Source organism: Jaculus jaculus, chromosome 11 (assembly GCF_020740685.1).
Source record: "Jaculus jaculus isolate mJacJac1 chromosome 11, mJacJac1.mat.Y.cur, whole genome shotgun sequence".
Taxonomy (NCBI): Eukaryota; Metazoa; Chordata; class Mammalia; order Rodentia; family Dipodidae; genus Jaculus; species Jaculus jaculus.
In genome coordinates, this window is record NC_059112.1 from 68,110,793 (window position 1) to 68,133,423 (window position 22,631).

Below are 22,631 nucleotides of genomic sequence, written 5' to 3' on the forward strand. Positions count from 1 at the left end.
AGCCCAGGCTGACCTGAAATTTGGAAATTACTATGTAGTCTCAGGTGACTTTGAACTCACTGTGATCCTCCTAGCTCTCTTGAATTCTGGGACTAAAGGCATACACCACCATGCCTGGCTGTCATTGACGTTTTAAGTTTCCAAAATGACTTGTTTTCTTTTGGTAAGTGAATAATGTTATTAGAGTATGCATTAGAACTTCACTTCTGCTTATAAACTGAAAGCAGTGTTTCCAAACTGAAAACATTCAATTCCCACATGTATGTGAGAGTAAAGAGAATGCATATGTGTAGCCTCTGTGTCTTTTAGAAAAAAATATTGGCTAGAGTTCTACCAAGTCAGGATGGGTCAGTGGTTATATCCCACCTATCTGAAGTTTAAAATAATGGTTTTAGCTTCCTACTAACAAAAAAATGGAAAAATAATCAGTATGTGCAGTTGATACATCTATAAAACTTTCAAACTATCTGATCAGCTAAGTGGATGTTCAAAGGTACCCACGAGGTAAACATAGTTATGGGGTGGTAGCAGGACTATTATATGGTATGAAAATGTAAAACCAATCACTTCAGGTAGCTGAAAATCAGTCACAACTACATAATTTTCCATCTCCTGATTTTTAGAGTAGATATCAAAGTATGCATATATCAGAGATTCCTTTTTCTATGTCTGTACATTGCTTAGAAATTTAATTGAAGAGATGGCATCTTTTAAGATTGTGCATTGTCTAAAAATATTCATCACAAGAAATATGAGAATGACAGATAACCTTAAGGCTCTGTTGAAAAGAAATAAGAGATGTGTAGTTCTAGAATTTCAAGGCTAAATACTCTTTAAGTCAAATTAACAGTTTGTTTCTGTTTCTCCCTTTGGTGCTGTTGAAGTGTTTTAACAAATATTCTCTTTAAGACATTCCACTTAAAAATTTTAATCTTTGTAGATTTACAGTATTGCAGTTCCACTGTCAAAATGACAGATACTGATATGCACTTTAAGGTAATCTTGTATGATTATTTTTCAGTGAACTATATCAATCAATGCCCTGAAAGGCATAAAATGTTACAGCTCATAAAGAACCAGTAAATACTCAATTTTCAAGGTACAGCAGGAGAACTATAAATTAGATTGATTACATGACTATGAAATAATTAGTTACATATCTCTAGGCAATTTTGTTTGAAAACTTTCCTGCCACAGATTATAGTTTGAAAAGGACTACAGTAAACCGTGTGTTCCAATGCCTGTTGGGTTGGGTATGTCTGGGATGGAGGCTCCTCACAAGCAGAGTTTTGGGCTTTAGAAGAAGCAGTTTATTTAGGCAAGTATCTCAGAAAGCTCCAGTAGGAGTATGAAGAAACAACACTGGATTCCAGGTGTGACATGAAGCAGATTTATACTGTGAGGACCTGGGATTGATTCTGATGGGGAATTCTATAACATGGTACAGAATGATTTGTCTTTCCTGAAAAGATCCTCCAGAGGAAAGGAAGAACTGGTATATTATCCTTCCAACCATCTTTCACTGCCTCAAGGCCTCTTGTGAGGGTGTTAACTCACCATCACCTTCATTTGATTGTCCTCACAAAAGCTAGCCTGAAAACCATCAGGTAAAACGTCAGTGTGGCAGGGTGTGGTGGCGCTCGCCTTTAATCCCAGTACTCGGGAGGCAGAGGTAGGAGGATCACCATGAGTTCAAGGCCGCCCTGAGACTCCAAAGTGAATTACAGGTTAGTCTGAACTAGACTGAGACCCTACCTCAAAAAACCAAAAATCAAAACAAAAAAAAAAAAAAACAAAAACACATCAGTGTGTGCACCGCAAAGGTGAGGTTCAAAGAGTTATGGATATGCCTGGGACTGGCATTTCCATCTGAACATCATGTGGATTCATCAAGATCTATATGTCCAGATTGGGCTCCCAAAACTTGTTTTGCTAGATATTTTTGGGAAAATCTAAAGTATACTTCTCCATACAGGCAGGAGTTCCTTTCCACATCCATTGCCTACTTCCTCTCAGGGACCAAGTCTTATCCATTTTGCTTTCTCAATAGATTCTAACTCTGACCACTCTTTCTCATACTACTGATACAATAGACACTGTGTTACTCTGACCTGTCTCCCTGATCAGGTCATGCCTACCAAGAGCCCTTCCCCCTGCCTGCAGCTACAGTGAGAGTTCCAAATTGCAGATCTGACCTTGACTTTCTCTGCTTGCAATTTCAGAGAGTTCAGCACATTCTACATGAGGCCCATCATAGTGTCACTATTCCCAACCCATGTCACTTCCCTAGCCTCACTGCCACTACATGTATATCCCTCGGGATGCTACACAGGGGTTACTGGTCCCAGTTCATTGGTGAGAGGGTGTCTTCTTCTGACTCCTCACTTCTCCCCTACCAACATGTGCACTTTACAACACTTAGCACGTGGCAGTGCCATTGTGTCCTCATCCATGCATATCCTCATCTCGCTGTAATTGCTCTGAACACAGATTCTTCAATAATCTCAAGTTCCTAGCACTTTGCCAAGTACCTACTCAGAAAATCTACTAATTAAATGGTTATTAATTAAATTAATTTGTCTGTATTTTCTTCTTTAATTGTTGAAGTATTCCTAATATCTTTAGAGATAAATTTTATGATACATTGGTCAAAACCAGAGCTAATAAAGAATCAAAATGGGATTTGACCTTAAGCATGTCTCCAAATTCTATATTTTTCCTTTAAATAATATGAAGATTAATATTGCAAGCACTTAAACATTTCCTATATTTTATCTCTTGTAAATTTAAGGAAAGTGATCTAAATCTTTTTACTCTTTATGTTTTAAAAATAAATGTATCCATAGTTATCTTCTTCTAAAAATGAACTATTCAGCCACCAGGAATGAGAGCCACAAGTTTGTTATGAGCTTACTGAGAGGGCTGTAGGACTTCATAGTAGAACTTTTATGTATTGAAATTAGACCATGAAAATGAATATCCATGGTTAGGTTGTGATTTATCCGAGCTTGTGGAATTTAAATAAGCATCAGTCAGTTTGGCAGTGGAGAGCATATATATGAGGGTCTGAAGGGTTTTGGGCAGATGAGGTGACTTGGAACATAAGCAGTAAATTTTCATACATCACTGACTGTGAAAGTGAGGTGATTACCCATTGATTGCAGAACAGTTGCATGAGCAGTGTTTCTCATGCATCTCAGTCCTAGCTATGTTTCAGGTACAGAGTGCTCATTCGATCTGAAACAAATAAAACAATAATAAAGAAGGGATGATACTGAAGGATATTAGTCATGAAATGAAGGATGAACATTGGAAATTATGAGAAAACAATTTTCATAGACAAAATTGTGTCAGTCCGAAAGGAATTGTTTCTTTTACATTGTGAAACAAAATCTATCAGTTTACTTATTTGCAAAATATTAACTGAATTGTCTATAACATAAAGTTTTAAAGCACACTTTTTTATCCATTTATGGTCTGTGACAGTTGGATACCTGTTGAAAAATACAAGCCTTGGAAAATGCAAGTACTGTGCGAGAATTTAGAGGAGAAAATGAATATGAAACACTTATTACAACACAGAATAAATTAGTAAATAAATGTATGCTATGATTATTATTAATATTATTAAGAAAACACAGATACTGAATGAGATCTTGTTCTGTCATGTTAAAAATGATCCATTTATTAACAAGCTCAAATACACACACTTGCACATACCATTGACTCTTCCTATGAGAATGAAATTAAAATTCACAATTTATCTGGTGCAGTTTCATTCTTAAAGATCACAGGAGGCATGAATTGTAAATAGAGGATAGAAGATATCAAAGACAATTCCTCTCCACACAGGTCTTCTTCCAATACCTATTTTGAAGGTGTTTGCTTGAAGTCAACTTTTATGTTGAATTCTTGCATTTGTTTGATCTCACCAAAATATGATAGGCTGTACTTTGTGAAAAAATCTTCATATTTAATTGAAGATAGGAAATGCTGGTAATTTTATGATTTTTAAAGAAAGCATTGGAATTTAAGATGTGATTAATTGATACTTAGCATGATTATGCCAGAAATAATATACAAATAGTTAATTCTATTTGAGCCAAAAAAAAAAAAAAAAAAAAGCTAATAGAAGAGAAAACAAGAGTTAGACACATTCCTGAGTTTTAGAACATGCCATTTAACGGCTTACTCAAATCCATTGCTAAAGGTCATTTCCTAAGAAACACAAAAGCATGCAGGAAAAACATAAGACAAGATGACACATCAAAATCTGCAAAGCTACAGTGAACATGTGGAAGAGAGCCAGCGCTTCTCATCCTCAGCTGCCTCGAGAGCATCTGGAAGTTTGGAGGCATCATAGGTAAGATGTCTCATCATTTGACAAGAAAGAGGGGATGGGTGAGGATTATTTATCTCTGTAAGACACCGTGTTCTGGGTTCGAAGTGTACTCCCTGGCCTTCAGGAGCACTCCAGGGCTAGTGCTAGGTTGTTCCTGCCATGTCTTTCCTTTTGCTTCCAGTAGCAGACATATTTTAAAAATCAGATGAGGGAATGTTTTTTGCAAGAAGAGAAGTAGTGGGGAATGGACACACCAGGACCTCCTTCCACTGAAAATGAACTTTAGACCCATGAACCTCTTTATGAATCTGGCTTTATGTGGGTCCTGGGGATTAAACCCATAGAAACAGGCTTTGCAAGCAAGCACCTTTAGCCTCTGAGCCATCTCTCCAGCCCAATTTTTATATGTGTGGACATAAATATCTATTCATGTAACTACTACCACAACATGGATGCAAAATTTTTCTATATATTCCCCACAATTTTTTTTATGTTGATTCTTCACATGCAAACCATTCTGAAATCCCCAACTCAAGGCAATGACTAATGTATTCCTTCTCTCCAGTATGTAACACTGAATTTTTTCACCTAGTAGAATGCCTTTGAGAGACATTCATGTTTTGGTGAACATCAACAGTTAGATCCTTTCATTGCTGAGTAATATTCAGTTTTATGGATATATTTTTGTTTATTGTCCCATTAAGGAACCTCTGCATTATTTCTACTTCACATATAATGTTACTATGAATATGTACATGCAGATTTTTATGAATATGTTTTTATTTCCATTGGGTTTGCTGGTACAATGGTATATGTTTTATAAGAAATTGCCAAACTGTCTTTAGAGTGGCTATTCCATTTTGTACTCCCCTAAGTATTGTATGAGTGGCCATATTCTTGCTGGCACTTGCTTCAGGAAGTCACATTTAGAATACCCATCCTCATAGGTACTAATTTGATTTCTCAACTAAATATTGGCATTTAGGAAGTGATGGATTTGTGTTTAGTCACAATGGGCTAGAGACATGCTACCATTAAGGACCACCAATAGCAACTTTCTACACCACAAATCACTGTGTCAAAGGATCTTAGACACATCCTTTGGCTTATCATATTAGTTTTGTTTCAATCCAAACAACTATGTGGTATCATGAGATGAGTATGATCACCACCGAGTATTGTCCAGTTATAATTTACATACTATGACATCTAGGATACTTCTTGATGATAGTTACTGGGCATGCTTTCATATTATCCAGATGGAATTCATTTTTACTTACATTGGATCAGGATTAAGTATCTATATGGAACAATACTAAAGAATATTCAGTGAACTTTGCATGTCTATTGGTCTTTGTCACTTATGATGAACCTTCAAGCATAATTGTTTCCCCTATAGCAAGTTCACATTCATCAAATATTTTCTGACTTCCTTCTTTGGCCCATAAACTTGCCAGTCACTGGGGATAAGGCAGTGAGCAAAATACGTACAAATGCTTATACTCAAACTGCTAATAATTTCTAGATGGGTCAGACAAGAGGAAATAATAAAAAGTCAAGCAGAGAAGGATATTGTAATCTTAGAAAAATAGGGAAAGAATCCATGAGAAGGTGATGGTTGAGGGAGGTGAGAGTGAACTTTGCAGATCCACTTGCAACTGTATTATAGAGAAAAGAAGCCATGTATGGCTGTTAAGCAGGCCCCACATGGCAAAAAACAAATAGCAACAACAAGCCAAAGACTTGGAGAAGTGAAGACAGGGTAAGAAGATAGTGGTCTATGACATCAAAAAGGTTACATAGACCATATTGGGTAATGCCTTAAATCCATTATAACCACCCTGGGTTTATACTAGATGGTAAATCATCACAAGGTTTTAAAACAGGGAAGTGATAGAACAGGACTTATTCTGTCTTCTATGTACAGCATAGGCTTGGGGCCAGGCATGGAAGAAGAAAGACAAATTTAGGGAATGTTGCAGTAATCCAGGCAAGAGGTGATAGTGATTTGGATCAGTGTGGTTGACAGTGGAAACATGAATACATGCAAACTGAAGGAATACTGTTTATCAAATCTGAATATTCTGGTAACATATTGGATTTGATGGGTGTTTTTAAGACTTGTTTTCAACACACTGGAATATCATCAATATTTTTAAAATTTAAAATATTTTTATTTATTTTCAAGGGAAAAAGAGAGAGAGAATAGTTGCACCAGGGCCTCTAGCAGCTGCAAACAAGCTCCAGATGCATGTACCACATTGTACATCTGGCGTTACATGGGCACTAGGAAATCAAACCTGGTTTGTTAGGATTTGTGGGCAAGCACCTTAACTGCTGAGCCATCTCTTCAGTCCCTTGACTATTTTTTTATTTTTTCTCAATTTTTATTAACATTTTCCATGATTATAAAAAATATCCCATAGTAATACCCTCCTTCCCCCCACTTTCCCCTTTGAAATTCCATTCACCATCATAACCCCTCTCCATCTCAATCAGTCTCTCTTTTAATTTGATGTCATGATCTTTTCCTCCTCTTAAGTGGTCTTGTGTAGATAGTGTCAGGCACTATGAGGTCATGAGTATCCAGGCCATTTTATGTCTGGAGTGAGCACATTGTAAGGAGTCCTATACTTCCTTCAGCTCTTACATTCTTTCCACCACCTCTTCCACATTAAACCCTCAGACTTGGAAGGTGTGATCGAGATGTTACTCAGTATTTCAGACACTTCTTTCCAGCACTATGTTACCTTCTGAGTAGTCCCAAGATCACAGCCATCTGACAACAGAAGATTCTCTACCCAAAGTGAGAGTTGTGTTAAAATATAAGGGTATAAATATTAAGGGAAGTGCTTACTGGGCAGCTTGATAAGCATAGTATATACATTTACCCAGACATCAGCAGATGTTAAACCCTTAGGGCTCATGACTAACCCTATTTTAGTTTTCAGTATCAGGGATGTATTCCCTCCCATGGAGCAGGCCTCCCATCTAACTGGAGGGCAGTTGGTTTCCACCATGACAGACATGCCACTATTGCACCTGTTGGCTCATTTGATCTGGCTGGCCAATTATAAGGCTTGCAGTGTCCACTGTTGAGTATCTACACTGGTGGTATCTCTTTCTCACATTGAACTACATATAGAATGGCTTCTTCCAACTTTCTGTCAGCTGGTCTACATGGAGGAGGTTATCAGCTCAGTTCCAGCAGGACTTCTCAGTGACCTTGCATCCCAAGTATGTGGAGTCTTCAGCAATAGAGTCTTACCATCAATTCCTGGTGGGAAACCAAGGGCCTTGGCAATGGCCTATAATGTTTTGGGGGCATCAGGGACCTCCCTGGCCAACAACTCACTGGAGGTATCCCATCCCTGGCACTGAAAAGTTTCTAACCATGATCTATGGCTCCTGAGTGTTCCATCGTCCAAAACCGAAGGATTCATATGATTTATTTGTATCCTCTTAGATTTTTGATTAGCCCTCCTTCCACCTTTGCTTTATTCAGTCTCTTCTCCTGACCTCACATAGGCCTTTTCACCCCTGTTAATCTATTATTCTACTTACATATATGCAATGACAACCTATTAAGTACCCTCCACCCTTCCTTCCTCTTTCATTTATATCTCCTTTTTAACTTACTGGCCTCTGCTACTGAGTTTTTTCTTTCTCACACAGAAGCCTGATCATCTGTAGCTAGGATCCACATATGAGAGAGAACGTGCAGTGCTTGGCTTTCTGTGCCTGGGTTACCTCACTTAGTATAATCCTTTCCAGATCCATCCATTTTCCTGCAAATTTCATAACTTTATTTTTCTTTACTGCTGAGTAGAACTCCATTGTATAAATGTGCCATATCTTCATTATCTACTCATCAGTTGAGGGACATCTAAGCTGGTTCCATTTCTCAGCTATTATGAATTGAGTGGCAATAAATATGGTTGAGCATGTGCTTCTAAGGAAATGGGATGAGTCCTTAGGATATATGCCTAGCAGTGCTATAGCTGGATCATATGGTAGATCAATTTTTAGCTGTCTTAGGAACATCCACACTGATTTCCACAATGTCTGGACCAGAGTGTATTCCCACCAACAGTGTAGAAGTGTTCCTCTTTTTCCACATCTCCGCCAGCATTTAGGATCATTTGTTTGCATGATGATAGCCAATCTGACAGGAGTGAGATGGAATCTCAATGTAGTTTTAATCTGCATTTCCCTGATGACTAGGGATGTAAAACTTTTGTTTAGATGCTTATACGCCATCCATATTTCTTCTTTTGAGAATTCTATATTTAGCTCCATAGCCCATTTTTTAATTGGCTTGTTTGACTTCTTAATATTTAACTTTTTGAGTTCTTTGTATATCCTAGATATTAATCCTCTAGCAGATATATATCTGGCAAAGATTTATTCCCATTCTGTAGGTGGCCTGTTTGCTTTATTCACAGCATCTTTTGCAGTACAAAATCTTTGCAATTTCATGAGGTCTAAGTGGTTAATCTGTGGTTTTATTGCCTGAGCGATTGGGGTTGTATTCAGAAAGTCTTTGCCAAGACCAATATGTTGAAGTGTTTCCCCTACTTTTTCCTCTAGGAATTTCAGAATTTCAGGTCTTATGTTAAGGTCTTTAGTCCATTTGGACTTAGTTCTTGTGCATGGAGAGGGAGAAGAATCTATTTTCATCCTTCTACAGATACATATCCAGTTTTCCCAGCACCATTTGTTGAAGAGGTTGTATTTTCTCCAATGAGTATTTTTGGCATTTTTATCGAATATCATGTGTCTATAGCTACCCAGACATACATCTGGGACCTCTATTCTGTTCCATTGATCTACATGTCTGCTTTTGTGCCAGTACCATACTGTTTTTGTTACTATGGCTCTGTAGTATTAGTTAAAATCAGCTATGGTGATAACTCCCACCTTATTTTTGTTGTTCAGTAGTATTTTAGATATTCAAGGTGTTTTGTGATTCCAAATTGTATTTTTGGATTGTTTTTTCTATATCCATAAAGAATGCCATTGGAATTTTGTTGGGGATTTATTAAATATGTAGATTGCTTTTGGTAGGATTGCCATATTCACAATATTGATTCTTCTAATCCAGGAACAAGGGATGTTTTTCAATTTCTTAGTGTCTTCTGCAATTTCTTGCTTGAGTGTTTTATAGTTTTCATTGTAGAGATTCTTTACTTTCTTAGTTAGGTTTATTCCAAGGTACATTATTTTCTTGGGTGCAGTTGTGAATGGGAGTGATCCTGTGATTTCATTCTCTGTGTGTTTGTTGTTAGCATATAGGAATGCCATATTTCTGTATATTTATTTTGTATCCTGTTACATGGCTGTAGGTGTTTATGTACTCCAACAGTTTGCTTGTAGAGTCTTTAGGGTCTTTTGTATATAGAATCATACCATCTACAAATAATGATAACTTGATTTCTTCTTTTCCAATTTGTATCCCTTTTATGTGCATCTCTTGTCTTATTGCTATGGATAAGACTTCCAGTACTATATTAAATAAAAGTGGGGACAGTGGACACCCTTGTCTTGTTCCTGATTTTAATAGAAAAACTTCCAGTTTTTCCCCATTTAGTAATATGTTGGCTGTAGGCTTGTCATAAATAGGCTTTATTATGTTGTAATATGTTTCTTCTATTCCCAGTCTCTGTAGGACTTTTATCATGAAGGGATGTTGGATTTTGTCAAATGCTTTCTCTGCGTCTAACTAGATGATCATGTGATTTTTGTCCTTCAGTCTATTTATACAATGTATTATATTTGTCAATTTGCATATGTTGAACCATCCCTGCATCTGTGGGATAAAGCCTACTTGGTCAGGGTGATTGATTTTTCTAATATATTCTTTTATTCTATTTGCCAACATTTTGTTGAGGAATTTTGCATCTATGTTCACGAGGGAGATTGGTCTGTAATTTTCTTTTTTTTTTTTTTTTTCTACCTTTGCCTGGTTTTTGTATCAGGGTGATGCTGGCTTCATAGAAGGATTTTTGTAGGATTCCTTCTTTTTGTATTTTATGGAAAAGCTTAAGAAGCAATGGTGTTAGTTCTTCCATGAAGGTCTGGTAAAATTCAGCAGTGAATTCATGTGGGCCTGGACTTTTTTCAGTTGGGAGATTTTTGATAACTGCTTGGATCTCCATGCTTGTTATAGTCTATTTAAGTGATTAATCTCATCTTGATTTCATTTATGTAGGTCATATAAATCAAGGAAATCATCCATTTCTTTCAGATTTTCATACTTTGTGGAGTATATGCTTTTATAGTATGTCCCTATGACTTTTTGAATTTCTCTGGCATCTGTTGTGATGTTACCTTTTTCATTTCTAAGTTTATTAACTTGTGTCTCTTCTCTCTTTTTTTGGGTCAGATTTGCTAAGGGTTAATCAATCTTGTTTATCCTTTCAAAGAACCAACTCTTTGTTTCATTGATTATTTGAATTATTTTTTTGGTTTGTATTTCATTAATTTCTGCCCTAATCTTTATTATTTCTTCATGTCTGCTGATTTTTGGTTTGCCTTGTTCTTCTTTTCCAAGGCTTTAAGGTGAAACATTAGGTCATTTACATGTGACCTTTCTAATTTCTTAATATAGTAGCTTAAAGGTATAAATTTACTTCTTCAGATTGCCTTCTTTGTGTTGCAGAGATTTTGGTATGTTGTGTTCTCATTATTGTTTGACTCTATAAATTTTTTGATTTCTTTCTTGACCCATTCATCATTTAGTCATGTGCTGTTTAATTTCCATGATTTTGTGTATGCTCTATAGACTTTCTTGTTATTGGTTTTTAGTTTGATTCCATTTTGGCCAGATTATTTCAATTTTCTTGTATTTGTTAAGATTTGCTTTGTTTCCTAATACATGGTCTATTTTAGAGAATGTTCCATGTGCTGCTGAAAACAGTGTATATTCCGCAGCATTTGGATGAAATGGCCTGTAGATATCTATTAGGTCCATTGCTTCTATGACCTCATTTAGTCCAGATGCCTCTCTGTTTATTTTTGCTGGGATGACCTGTCAATTGATGAGAGTGGGGTGTTGAAGTCACCAACTACCACTGTGTTTGGTGTTATGTGACCTTAGTTCTAATAGTTTTTGTTTGATGAATTTGGGGACCCCCATGTTAGGTACATTTATGTTTAGGATTATAATGTTCTCTGGTTGGAGTGTGCCTTTAATCAATATAAAGTGGCCTTCCTTATCTTTCTTAACTAATGTTGGACTGAAGTCTACCTTGTCAGATATTAGGATAGCAACTCCTGCTTGTTTTCTAAGTCCACTTGCTTGAAGCACTGTTTTCCATCCTTTCACCCTAAGATAGTATCCATCCTTTGCAGAAAGATGGGTTTCTTGGAGGTAACAAATTAAAGGATACTGCTTTTTTTAAAAAATTTTTTGTTCATTTTTTATTTATTTGAGAGTGACAGACACAGAGAGAAAGACAGATAGAGGGAGAGAGAGAGAATGGGCGAGCCAGGGCTTCCAGCCACTGCAAACGAACTCCTGACGCGTGCGCCCCCTTGTGCATCTGGCTAACGTGGGACCTGGGGAACTGAGCCTCGAACCGGGGTCCTTAGGCTTCACAGGCAAGCGCTTAACCGCTAAGCCATCTCTCTAGCCCAGGATACTGCTTTTTAACCCAGTCTGCAAGCCTATGTATTTTGGTTGGGGAATTGAGGCCATTGATATTAAGAGATAATACTGAAATTTGTGTATTCATTTTTGCATTTTTTTTTGTAGTTCTTCCAGTTTTACCTTTGCTCTCTTGTGTTAACTAGTATTTGAGTATTGTTTGTTTTTTCCAGTTCCTTATATGTGTGCTTTTCTTTTTCTTCAGCATGGAGGATTCTTTCAAGTATTTTCTGTAGAGCTGATTTTGTCTTCAAATATTCCTTTAGCCTGCTTTTGTCGTGGAATGTTCTTATTTCTCTGTCTATTTGAATGGATAGATTTGCAGGATAAAGTAGCCTTGGTTGACAGTTGTTATCTTTCAGGACTTGGAATACATCACTCCATGCCCTCCTGGCTCTCAAAGTCTGTGTTGAGTAATCTGCTGTAATCCTGATAGGCTTGCCTTTGTAGGTAACTTGATTTTTCTCTCTGGCTTCTTTCAATATTTTTTCTTTGGTTTGTGTGTTTGGTAGTTTGATTATAATATGGTGAGGAGAGGTTCTTCCCAGGTTTTATCTGGATGGTGTTCTAAAGGATTCCTGTAGTTGCATTGGCACCTTTCTCCCCATTTGGGGGAAGTTTTCTTCTCTGATTTTTTTGAAGACGCCTACTATGCCTTTGGAATGAAATTCTTTTCCTTCTACAATATCCTGAATTCTTATGTTTGATCTTTTCATAGGGCCCTCAATATCTTGAAATTCCCACTCATACTTTTCTATTAGTTTGTCTTTCTCTTTGTTGGCCTGTATTAGATTTGCCACCTGGTCTTCTAGCTTAGATATTCTGTCCTTTCCTTCATCAATTCTACTGGTAAGATTTTCTCCAGATTTTTTTATTTCATTAACTGTGTTCTTCATTGCTAGAAATTCTGACTGGTTTTTCTTTATTATTTCTATTTCCATATTTATGTCTAGTATTGACCTCTTTATTTCATCAAATTGGTGCCCCGTGTTTTCTCTGATTCCTTTGATTTCCTCTTTCATTCCTTTGATTTCTTTGGACATATTTATAATCATTTTTTTGAAATATTTTTCAGGCATTTCCTCTAACTTGTTCTCACTGGAGGGCATTTCTGATGCACTGATACTTTTTGGTGGATTTATATTGCCTTGAGTTTTTGTGTTTCTTGTGTTATAATGTATATATTTTTGCATCCTGGATTATTTAATGATTGGATTTTCTAGTCAGCTGGGTATTATTGGATGTGTTAATCAATCTGATGTTATATAACTTCAGGGTAGGAGCTTAAGGCACTAGGTGTGGCTCTCAAGACTCTCAGAGTATCTACAAAATGACCTTAGGTTTTGTGTTTGCCTGCTATGAGAGTAATCAAGTAGGCTGAGTGAAACCAAATACAGATAGTTTCTAAAATTTAGCTAAACAATGTATACTTTCAATGAATAGACAGCTCAGAGTATTTACCCAAGAGTAGGTATTATGACAACCAGATCCTCTGCCTGTCCCTTAGGCTGTGTGTTGCCTCACACCCTCCCTTAACCCTGACAACAAGGAGGTTAGGATTTTTGGTCTGTTGAGGGTTCCAAGTCAGCTTGTGACCAGGTTAGACCCTTCCCTGGTATAATCCCAGTTACCTCTGCTCCTGCTTGGGTCCTGCTGTTGGTTCAAGTAGGAATGGCCAGGTCCCTGGACCACTGTTAGGTTCGCTGGAGCTGAGCACTGGTGGTGGGGGAGGGGAGGCAGTTGATGCTGCTGTAGTTCTCTAGCTGTTCCATGTGTTCTTCTTCCTTGTGATCTGCTCCTCCATTGTTCACTGCTGTTCTCCTTTCATGTTTCTTGAGTTTGCAGAGAGCTCCAGTGTGAGTGGAAACTCCCCTCACCTGGCTTTTCCTGCCGCTCAAGCAGAGCCTAGTGGCTTGCTGGTGTGCTGCTGCCCCCACGATCTGTGGACCTGCCAGAGTGACTTCTGCTGGCCTGTGTGGGCTCTAGATGCTCTGGATCTCTTTTACTTCTCTGCTGCCATTTCAATTTCCTATACACCTTACTTTTTAGTAAACTGTGTATTTTGCGGGGTTTGTTTTGGATTTTGGCTGCTTTGGCATGGTACCTATGCCACCTTCTTAACTGGAAGTCTCTGACTATTTCTATCACCAATATTTTTATTTTACCAAATACAAAAGTCTGTGTTTGAAGAATCTATATTAAGTATATTGCAATTCCAAGCCAAAAATGCTATGCTGTCAGTGGACTCTTGAATCCACATGCCCAGCAAATAGCCTGTAAGTGGAGAAAGAAATCTGAAGAGAAGTGTTTCCTACTGATGGTACATTTTATTTCTACCACTGAGGACATTTCTGCTTGGCATGTGTAGCCAATCATGTAATATTCATAGATTCTGTGGCTGTTCACAGGCAGCTTGATGAAACAATCAAATAAAGCTAGCTTCAGTCTCATCTGTCCTGTACATGCCTATTACATCAAAGAATTGTCATATTGAGCCCCTTTCAGCAACTACAAAGGCCTCTGACATCTTCAAAAATGCTGAAAACTATCTTTGCCAAGCCTAACAAGATTAGAAGGAAAAGAATCATTGGTGTATTTTTTTTAAATTTGAATAGCAGCACTGTGATGCTTGATTACACATCTGCTTTTTGCTATTTTGGTTAAGAAAGAAACTCCTTGTTTCCACCTCAGCAAGTAATGATGTTAGCCTTTGCCTACTGGCACAAAAGAAGTCTTGTCCAAGGTTATAGGCATCAACTATCATCAACTCAGTCTTTCAAAAAGTTTCACAAAAATGTTAGAACAATGTAACAGTTGGCTCTGTTGTAGTCAGCAACATATTGCTGGGATTAACATCCAAACCAGGCACAGTTTATGGGAGGAACAGGATTTATTTCAGGCTTACAGATCCAGGGGAAGTTCTAACAAAGTTTAGAAGAAGCTGGCCCCCATTCATAAATACAAGCAGAGAGACACCACCAAATAGCTAACACCACAAGCAAGCACAAATGGACATCAAAGAAGCAGGGAAGGACAGCAAACATCAAAGACCTGGCAGAGCTCAGAAGCTCTGCATACCTTTGGGCTAGAAGTTGTATCCATCTCCACTAATACCTTAGGGCTAGATCCCAGGATTTGCCCTCAGTGTCACCTTCTACAGAGCTGGAGCCAAGCTTTTAATAAAATGCCTTCAGTCTATTGGGTGATATACATTTTAAAGTACATGATAACTCTTTATTTTTTTCTAAAGGTAAGGTCTTGTTGTAGCCTAGGCTGACCTGTAATTAACTATGTAGTCTTAGTGGCCTCAGACCCTTGATGATCCTTACCTGTGCCTGCCAGATGCTGGAATTAAAGGCATGGGCTACCACATCTGGCTTTACTCCTTTTTCTTTTTTAACATCTTGAAGCATGAAACTGATGTTTTAGCAACAGTTTTGGTTGGGTAAAATTTGATAGAGAGGAATATATCCATGCATTAACTTATTTAGTGGCTATTGCAAGTCCATGATATTCAAACTGGGCTCTCAAAAATATTTTCCAAGGACTATGAGTGCATGGATGGAATTTTATAGATGGAAATTGGCAGCTCCAACTTTCTTTTAAGATTTTTCTCTATAAATAATATGCTTGAGAACAAATTTCACATCATTTCTCCTCTCCCCTTTCATAACTCTTCTTCCTCCATTTAAGAAAAGTATATGCTTCATTAACAATAAAATTAATTGTCTGGAGTGTGAAAATCTCTAAGACATTAACTATTGCTATGGACTTTTCAGTAAAAGACTGATTCTATTGCAAACATATTTGCAAGAAAACAGCACTGTTGCTCATTTCCCAAATTACTCTATTGTTATAGCTGGGACCCTGGTGAGGTGAGATGGGCTGATTCTCTCCACAGGTTCTGTGTCCATCTGAAAAAGAGAGGCAGGTTTTCCAAAGGAGAGTGAAGTCAGCACTGGATAAATGGGATAACCATTATTATTTTAGAGAGAACTTAATAGGCGTAGGCCCTCTTGTAGCCAAAGATTGGTGACAGCTTTATATTGGAGAGTGAACTTGTTTTTTGGATAAGGTTATGACTTGTTTCACAATTCCAGCTACAGGCTCCATTCCATTGAGTGGATCTGTTAGCCAAATCAAGAGCAGTTGATTACCCACCATGGCTGTGTGCCACTATTGCTCTTGGGTGAGCATCATGTTAGGTTGTTAGCTGCTAAGTAGCTTAGACCACAAGTTGCTTGGATGGATGTTAGTCATTTCCCCCCAGTCATTCACGTAGCACCACTGGCACTAGACAAGCTGTCTGGGGACTGACTCTCTTCCAAATTCCAGCCAGGTATCTCCATGTTCTCATACCAATTGCTTATGATATCTTTGGTAGTAGGGTCTTACCATTAACCTTTGGTGGGTTATCATGCGCTCTCTGACAGAAATATGTTTTCTTGGGTTAGAGAGATGGCTTAGTGGTTAAGCGCTTGCCTGTGAAGACTAAGGACCCTGGTTCAAGGCTTAATTCTCCAGGACCCATGTTAGCCAGATGCACAAGTGGGCTCATGCATCTGGAGTTCATTTGCAGTGGCTGGAGGCCCTACTGTGCTCCTTCTCTCTCTCTCTCTCTCTATCTGCCTCTTTCTCTCTCTGTCACTCTCAAATAAATAAATAAAAATAACAAGAAATTTTTAAAAAAAGAAATATGTCTTCTTTTGGGAAACCTTGTAGGTCTGTCTGATCAACAGCTTATTGTGGATGTTAACCACATCCTGGCACTGGGAGTTACAGGTCAGTGCCAAGGGAAAAGAAGGAAGAAAAAGAAAGATAATGTACAAGATAAAGAGAAAGTCGAGGGTGTAGGGGAGAAGAAGGAGAAGATTCAGGTTAATCTTCATCATACCCTCTCTAGGACCCTTTGATTCAGGTTTTCCCTCTAAGGACTTGATGAAGGTTCAAACTTTCAGTCTTTCTTTCAGGATATATGATTTTATGGTACCATTTCTACATGGGTCCAATTTAGTTTCCTCCCCCACCTTACCCTTCCCTCCCACTCCACCCCTCTCTGTTGTCTGTTCCTCCAGATGCCTATTAGGTATGTAAGCATCTCAGGCAGATTCAGGTTAGGATCCATAGATGAGTGAGACCATGTGATGGTTGTCTTTCTGTGATTGGGTGACTTTGCTGAAAATGATCTGTTCCAAGTTCAACCATTTTTCTTTAAATTTTGTTGTGTCATTTTTTTCCTTACTGCTGTGTAGAATTCCATAATGTAGATATAACACATATTGGTTATTCATTCATCTAATGATGGACATCTGGGTTGATACCAGTTCTGAGCTATTATGAATTGAACAGCTATATGTATGGTTGAGCAAATTTCTCTGAACTGAAGTGTGTAGCTTTTAGGGTACATGCCCATTAAGGGAATAAGCTGGGTCTGTGGTAACTCTATAGTCAACCTTTTTAGGAGTTTCCATATTGCTTTCCAAAGTGGTTGTACCATTTTGCATTCCCACCAGCAATGACTGAGGGTTCCTATTTCTCCATATCCTCACCAGAATTTGTTTTCATTTGATTTTTTAATGTTTTCTGTCCTTACTGGAGTAAGGTGGAATCTCATAGTTGTTTTTAACTTGCATTTCCCTGATGATTAGGGATGTTGAACATTTTCTTAAGTGTGTGTTTGCCATTTTTATTTCTTCCTCTGAGAACTCCCTGTTCAGTTCTCTGCCCCCATTTTGTGAATGTGTTGTTTTAACTGTTTATGTTTTGGGAGTTTTTGTAGATTCTAGAAATTAGGTCTCTCTTAGTTGCATAGCTGTCAAAAATTTTCTGTGGTGAATCTATTGGCTCTATTTATTGTATGTTTGTCTGTGGAAAAAACTTTTCAGCTTCATGAGATCTCAATGGTTGTGTGATTGTTTAAGTCTCTTAGCTACTGGGGTTTTGTTCAGGAAGTCTTTTCCCACTCCTTTTTCGGAGACAGTTCCTCCTATTTTTTTTTTCCAGTAGTAGCGAGTTTCCAGTCTTATATGGAGGCCTTTGATGCATTTTGACTTGTTTTTTTTGTGCATGGTAAGATGTGTGGATCAAGTTTCATTCTCTTGCACATGGTTATCCAGTTTGTCCAGCACCATTTGTAGAAGATGCTGTCTTTTCTCCAGTCCACATTGTCAGGGCCTTTGATGAATATCACCTAGCTGTAATTATTTGATCCAAAGTCCGGGTCCTCTATTCTGTTCCTTTGGTCTATAATCCTGTTTTTATGCCAGTACCATGTCATTTCTATTACTGTGACTTTATAATATAGCTTTAGATCAGGAATGGTGATGCCTCCTGAGGTGTTCCTTTTACTGTGAATGTGCTCAAATGTCTGAGGAGCTGGTGGGATTCCTGGCACATCTTTTGTTGTTAATTTCCTGCAAAACAGCATTATGATCTGATATCCTGTAGAAAATTATGTCAATTTTCCTAAATATATGGAGGCAGGCTTTATGGCCCAGTATATGGTCTATTTCAGAGAATGTTCCATGGGATGCTGAGAAGAATGTGTAGTCTGTGGATTTGGGGTAGAATGTTCTGTAGATGTCTATTAGGTCAATTGATCTCTGGTGTTGTTGAGCTGTCTTACTTCTCTGTTAATTTTCTATTTGGATGATCTTTTTATTGCTGATAGTGGAGCACTGATGTTCCCAAGTATGATGGTGTTTGTGGTTTTTTTCTGTTTTGTTGTCAAGTAGGGTTTGCTTTATGAATTGCGGTGCACCTGTGTTTGGTGCATAAAGTTTGCTGCTTGTGATATCCTGTTGTTGGGTCATTCCCTTGATTAGTAAGAAGTGGCCTTGTTTGTCATTTTTGATTACTTTGGTTTGAAGTCTATTTTACCTGATATTATCTGTGGGTTTCTTATTTCTATTTACTTGGAGTATCATTTTCCACACTTTCACCCTCAGAAGGTGTCTAGCTTCAGTGGTGAGGTGGTTTTCTTGAAGACAGCAGATTAAGAGGCCTAATTTTCTGACCCACCTTGTTGCCTAATGTTGCTTGATGGGTCAATTAAAGCCATTAATGTTTAGGGTAATAAGTTTGAGGTTTGATTTAATCCCTACCATATTGTGGTGGTTTATGTGGTTTAGTGTTTTCTTGGAGTTTGTAATTTTTTTGTGCCTTCTCTGAATGTGGATATGGTGATCTGCTTCTTGTAGGCACTAGAGATTGGTTATTCGACTCTTCTCTGTGGAGAATCCCCTATGGTACTTTCTGTGGGTTTGGCTTTATGTTTATATAGTTGTGAAGCTGAATTTTATCATGGTAAGTTTTTCTTTCATCATCTATTGTGAGGGTAGAGTAGTTTGGGTTGGAAGCCATAAGTTCTTACACTTTGCAGTGTTCCATTCCCAACCCTTCTGGCTTTCAGGTTTCCATTGAGAAGTCTGAAGATATTCTGATGAGATTATCTTTATATGTAATGTGTTGTTTCTCCCTGTTTTTAGGACTTTCTCTTTGTGATTGATGTTTAGAGTCTTAGTGATAATATGTCTTGGAGAATTTCTCCTTTGGTCCAATTTGTTAGCTTCTTGTAACTTGATGGGACTTTCTTTTGGGAGGGTGGGAAAGTTTTCTTAAATAATTTTGTTGAATAAGTTATCTATGCCTTTGGCCTGAATTTCTTCCCCTTCTGGTATTCCCATGACCTGAATGTTGGGACATTTATGGATATCCCACATTTCCCTCATGTCCTGTTCAAAAAAAAAATTTGAACTTACTGAAACTTTTGGGCTCATGAACTGTTTCTTCTGTTTTGTCTTCTATTTCTGAGTTTCTATCTTTCATATGACTGACTCTATTCTTGAGAGCTTCTATAGAGTTTTGGACTTGTTCAATTTGCTTTGTATTTTCTACTGTCTTTTTATGTATAGTTTCCATCCCTCTGTCAAATTCCCTTTTCACATCATTTTCTGATTTTCTTAATGCTTCTTGGAATTCATCCTTGCATTTATTTATGTCCTCATTGAGCTTAGCCAGCTGATTATTGAGGTCTTCTTTTTTCTTTTTTGCCCCACTTCTCCTTTACATCATTTAACTGTCTTTGGAACCCTTCCTGGTTCTTTTCTATTAGGTCTAATCTCACGAGGACAGCATTCATACAATTATTGGACCTTTGTTTATTTTCTACAAGTTCTGCTAATTGCTTGGCCAGGGGTGTATAGCTTGTATCTTCTTTTTGGGATTCTGATCCTATTGTTTCTTCTATGTTCTTATTAGAGACATCCATTGTGGGACTGGGAAACATTCTTGGATTTACTTGCATTTGATTTTCATGTTATTCTTTTTGTGATGTGGTCTAACCATCACAGTGTAGGAATCTTCTGTAATTTAGGAGAGAGCTATAGTTTACCCTTGAAGTGTCTTCAGTGATTATTCCCTTTTACATTTGCTTCAATTAGGCTTCTAATGGCAATGGGGCCTCTCTGCTCAGAGGGAAGGAGCTTGCAAGGCTCTTGTGGGGGCCTAAGGACCTGATGAAAGGGTTTTCTGTTTGCTGGTCTAGGGTATGGGACTGCATGGTCAGATGACTGGAGGGGACAAGGGATCAGTGGGAATGGGACAAAGCAGACCTGGGTTGCAGAGGAATGGTGGAAGCAGGGAGGGTGGGACTGCATGGTGGTTCTGTGATGCTGAGGGGTGAGTAGATGGAACTATAGGGTCTCTGGGACTGTGCAGCAGGGAATGGATGGGATTGCTGAGTCCTGTGACAATGTGGGTCAGGTGGTGGGGGGGGGAATGGGTGCTGGTCCTGGTGGCAGGAAGTGGGAGGGAGGGGAAATGCTAACCTGCTGACCTGGGTCCAAGTAGCCTGCAGGAAGCACAAGAGGATCTGGTCCATGAATTGTGGGGTGGAGGGTGGGATGGTGGTCATGAGTATGAGTTCTTTGGTGGTGGGAAAGCCAAGGGAGGGGACAACACTAACCTTCTGTCCCCAGTGGCAGGAAAACCAAGGGAAGGGGGCATGTGAGCCTGCTGATCTGGTTCCAAGTAGCCTATAAGTAGTACAGGAGGACCTGGTCTGTGCACACTGTGGGGCTGCAGGTGGCATGGTGATCATGTGTAGAGGTCCCCAGTGGAAGGAAAACTGAGGGAGGGGGAATGCTAGCTGGCTAACCTGGGTCCACTTAGCCTGTGGGTCATGCAAGAGGACCTGGTCCATGCAAGACATGGAAGTGTGTGGGATAGCATAATGCAGGAGGAACCAGACGCTGAGATAGAGGCTGGGACAGCTGTTTGAGGGGATTGGAAGACTGGTGGGTACCTGAGAGCATGGGATTCAATGGGTTCCCTGCTTTGCTCCTCCATATCCTCCCACTGGAGGTCACTAGGATCTGCAAACCCCTAAAAGCCCCCAACGAACGCCAAAGTTCTTGTCTTTCTTTCCTCAAGTGGTGAGGTATGGTTAGACAGATGCCATCTTGACTGGAAGTCCATGGCAAAGTTTAATCCTCATGTTGTTTTAATCAAATACATTTAACAATAATTTATGATGATCATTAAAATGAGAAAAAAGTTAAATACTGAAAGCATTCCATTTATAAAATAAACTTTAAAAATAATTTGTATTTTATACAGAGAAATAATATGAAGTAATCAATAAAATACTTTAAACATAAAATTTACCTAAAATTCATATTATATTTTATAGGTGAAGTAAAATGTAGAGTTCCTCCTTAATTCCTATACCATTTACTCTGCTCTTTTACCATTATTATAGTTATTTTCTCCTTTCTCTTGGGAAATCCTAACATGGGGCCCTCTCTCCCTCTCTCTCTCTCTCTCTCTCTCTCTCTCTCTCTTTACCTGCCTCTTTCTCTGTCTGTCTGTTACTCTCAAATAAATAAATTTTTAAAAATATTTAGAAAAAAATATGTGCTAAAAGTCATGATTATGGATATCAAATCACTTGATATTTAGATTTCATTAGTTCTACTTAAAGTTAATATTTTAACTTTGATCTTTAAAGTGAATATTTATTATCCCATCAATTATGTATTTTGTAACTATTAAAATTATGATGACAATTTTTACATGTCAGCTAAAGTGGGTAAAGAAAGATACAATTCTTCACTATTCTTTTGGTTACACCCTATTAATTCATAATGTGGCAAAGTAGTACTTTACGTCAATGACCTCTTCCCAAACACCAATCTAACCATGAGATAAACATCAGACACATATTAACTGAAGGGTATTTGAAAAACTCCTGACCCATGTTTTCCAGACTTGTCAAGGTCATAAAAATATGTCTGAGAAAATATCATAACCAAGAGGAACCTTGAGAGACAAAATAGCTAAGTGTAAAATTGTGTCCTGAATGGGTTTCTGAGGCACAACAGTACATTAGGTAAAGCTATGAAAATATGAGTATAGCATAAATAAACTAATAATACTGTAAAAGTTTTGCTTCATTAATTGTGACAATTGTATCACACTAAGATAAGATATTAATAATAGAGAAAACTGGGCCTGGAGGTATATGGGAATTTTTCACATTTTTTTCTGTAAACATAAAACTATTCTAAAATAGAAAATAACAATTAGACTATAGTGATGTAAATAAATATAATAAAACAAACTGAAAGGGCTGGGGACCTA